This window comes from Anneissia japonica, unplaced genomic scaffold (assembly GCF_011630105.1).
Source record: "Anneissia japonica isolate Jap-2015-1 unplaced genomic scaffold, ASM1163010v1 scaffold6755_len3797_cov116, whole genome shotgun sequence".
In the NCBI taxonomy this organism is placed as follows: domain Eukaryota; kingdom Metazoa; phylum Echinodermata; class Crinoidea; order Comatulida; family Comatulidae; genus Anneissia; species Anneissia japonica.
The window spans coordinates 1-3,775 of NW_022697573.1; the positions used below are offsets into that span (position 1 = coordinate 1).

Below are 3,775 nucleotides of genomic sequence, written 5' to 3' on the forward strand. Positions count from 1 at the left end.
AACAGTTGTTATTTACATTAGGACTAAAAAAAATTGTTATGTTCCCCAAGCCCGACTGACCATAACATTTAATTTTTTTTTTTTTTTTTGCTTTATGAAAAATTAAAAATTCAAATTTTTTAAATCAAATGCATTTATTCAACTGTCAGTAATATTTTGATGGAAAATGATTAAATAGTATCGGGAGAGTAACTTAAAATTTAGCCAAATCTTTGCATATGTATGCCAGTCTTGGACAGATCCTCCCGTCTTCACAATTGGCAACTGATACTTTAAAACCTTGTATTGAAAAATTGAACTTATGTTCTCAACACATGAAAATTGACGTACCTCAAATTTTCAACTGACTACTTCAGCCTTCTTTAGGAGATGTACTGAAGAAGACTGAAGTAGTCAGCTGAAAATTAGAGGTACGTCAATTTTCATGTGTTGAGAACATAAGTTCAATTTTTCAATACAAGGTTTTTATTACTAACACAGATGAGTTTTTACGCTAACTTTAAAACCTTCATGACGCCAAAATTTGCAAGTTATTCCCTTATTGGTTGGATAATAATAATATCAGTTGTTTTATGAATTGTTTTGTAAAAATGGATATGATTTTTAATTTAAATACACTACAAAAACAGACATTTAAAATAGTTCTAAAACCATGTGTTCTCTTTTAGAATCATAGTGTAAAGTGACGAAGAATAGGGAAAATACCTTTGTTCTAAAGTCAGAATCAACATTGTATGCCCTGATACGTGCTCTAGAAATTTTGTACCTATTATTGGAAATCAATTAGTGATGTGGTAAAATGAATTTTGAATACAATTATAGATGGTCAATATCACTGTAGATTTGTCATATTTAAGTATTTTATTAGTAAATTAACAATAGGCTAGCCCTAGGCAAACTTTACGTAGTCGTAAATGGAACAGCTATAATATGTGTATATATGGTCTAGGAAGGAGAAAAAAAAAATCTGAACAACCTACCCTCTTTTGAAATTGTCCTTGGCATGGGCAACATAACAATTTTTTAGGCCTTATTATACACTGTAATACTGCAAAAGGAAACTCTCACAGCATATATTACCAACTAATTAAAACGAATTAAAAAAAGAATTTTTTTTTGTAATCCATCGCAAACCATTTTTTTTTAAATTTCTTTTTTAACTTTGACATTCTCAAACTATAAGGAATATTGTTATACGGCTCCCAGGTGCATTCTTCGTATCCCTCCCACTTCACAAGGTATTCTGTTTTGCCTTTTCTTCGCCTCTTTTTCCTTATCTCTTCTACAGTGTAGACATCTGTAATAAAATAAAAAGTACACATTAGAGTGATTGAATGGTAAATTATAAAGATTCATCGTCTAACAAAGGTACTGGTTTTGTATCTGATCATACTATAATTTTGGTTAAAATTTGTTTTCGGATACCATTGTTGAAATCAAAGTTTTACCAAGCAAGTTTATCTTTTTTGTGGATGGGTGAGTGGGTGGAAGATTTACTTAAGTTAAAGGGCAAATTTATGTATAATTTTCATAATTACTGAGAAGATAATGAAATAAACATTTAAAAAAAAAACTTTCAGTTTTACTTTGCTATAATTCTTCAACAAAGTGAGTGCTCACAAAAACACAGTATTAGTTTTATTTTGAATCAGAGTTCACAAAACCTAAGTATAAGACTCTTGCCCAATCAAGTTTTCTTTTAGAGCAAAACTTTTTTAATCCTTGTTTTTAAGGAGAAGGGCAGAATAAAAATAAAATTAGGTTTTTTCATTTAGTGGTGAGTTTGCTAACAAACCAATAATTCAATTTTAAATATCTGAAAATCCATATTTTCTGGACCGGCAGGTTTGCGAAAAAAGGTATAAAAAAAGTCTTGCCTTACCTGAAACAGTTTCAACAACTCCAACAATTTCGCACAGTTGTTCTAAATCCGTCACTGAAATAAAAAAAAAAAAATTAATTAGAACGTTTTCTTCATTTATTTTGTTCCTACAATGTATTTATTTTACCCTAGATTTTACACCTTTAATTACCAAACTATTTGTCATTGTATCATAGTGTATATTACGTATTTTACACATACTAAGGAATACATTTGTTTTTTTTTTTGTCATTCTTTTAATCTATGCAAGCTGAATGTTGCAATCACCGTCATGAACTTCAAATTGTCACTACTTAATTATCACTATAATTATCGTTAACATATAAAAATTATTTTACAAGGTGGCTCAATTCTATCATTAACAGCATTCACTCTTATCAACTGCAATATTCTTAAATGCCTTAACTTTAACACTTTCATTTTTAAGTGTATCTGAAGGTCATTTATAATAAATTAATATAAAAAATAAATATGAGTTTTAACAAATGAGATAGACGTCTAGTGTTAGAAAAAAATTTGTAAATGATTATGAAATTAAAAACCAACCACAGACTGAAATGTACTAGAATTTGTGTAATTTCTTGCTATCAAGTACTCTATTGTAAAGTTCAGAATTTCTAATTTCCATTTTGACAAGTAAATACTGTATACACACAGGGGTATTACTTTTTTTTATCTCTGGTGTTGAATAAGAATTGAGTGGTGTGTGTATACGTATAGGTTTACTAAGGTGCTGTAGAACTTTTTTTACCTCATTTCGTGCTTAGGGATTCAAGCACTTATTATTGCATCAGGCTCATCTAAATTACTTTGTTTTTCTTATTTCCTCTGACTCTCCATTAATTTGAAACTTAAGAATTATGTTTGAATGTTAAAAACTTAATTTTAGATCTATATATCCAAACTAACCTTGAATTTCAGGTTCATTTTCTTCTCCATCACTCTCATCTTTTTCAGTGTCAGCTTCATTCTCCTTGTCTTCTCTTTCATTGACATTATTAGCATCATTCTCATCATCACTTTTCTCTCTATTTGTACATTCTGAAAACAAAAGAGAAAGGCATTTCAGTAATTTTTCCTTATTCAGAAATTAGAAAAAAATAAACAAGGTACTCTTTATACTGTTCAACACACAAGCAGTTAAAATTTATCGAAAGACATATTTTGTTAAGCTATGCATTATGTATTTTAGAATCATCCAAAATAACAAGTTTAATTTGAAGAATCAACAGTGTTGATATCGACTTAATTATGGGAAAATAAAAATATTAATATTATTAATATATAATATTCACAAAACTTTACAACTGCTATACAATGTGAGCTTTTTGTTCCTTATAAAATGTGAACAGTTTTGGTTAAAAACATACAGTAATGAATTATATAAAAAAAATTATATATATTATGAATGTTTTATCAATTTTATACATATAATACTAATAAAAAATTTCGATTGTTTTACATAAAGGTTTAATTCGAAGTGAGAAATGCATATTGATTTACATCGTGAGAAAATAAAACTTCCATTAATTAGAAACCTACAAATTATGTTTGAATGTTAAAAACTTTATTTTAGATCTATATCCAAACAAACCTTGAATTTCAGGTTCATTTTCTTCTCCATCACTCTCATCATTTTCAGTGTCAGCTTCATTCTCCTTTTCTTCTCTTGCATTGACATTATTAGCATCATTCTCATCATCACTCTTCTCTCTATTTGTACATTCTGAAAACAAAAGAGTAAGGCATTTCAGTAATTTTTTCTTTACTGAAATATGTTTAAATAGTATGATTAATACAAGGCTAGGTATTTTATTTGTTAGATTTAAAAAAAATATGAGCTTGCCATGTTCATGTGTCATTACCTGTAAATGTTATATTTGGCTTTTCTAA

At 28.2% G+C, this 3,775-nt stretch overlaps 1 long non-coding RNA gene across 1 annotated transcript; it reads right to left on the reverse strand.

Annotated features, from left to right (window-relative positions):
• Positions 1-589: 589 nt before the first annotated feature.
• LOC117102239 lies at positions 590-3,544 on the reverse strand. Its single transcript, XR_004444379.1, has 4 exons — positions 3,477-3,544; positions 2,792-2,923; positions 1,883-1,936; positions 590-1,297 (listed from the first exon to the last, which is right to left on the reverse strand). It is a non-coding gene; the product is annotated as an uncharacterized LOC117102239 (long non-coding RNA).
• Between the last annotated feature and the right edge of the window lie 231 nt (positions 3,545-3,775).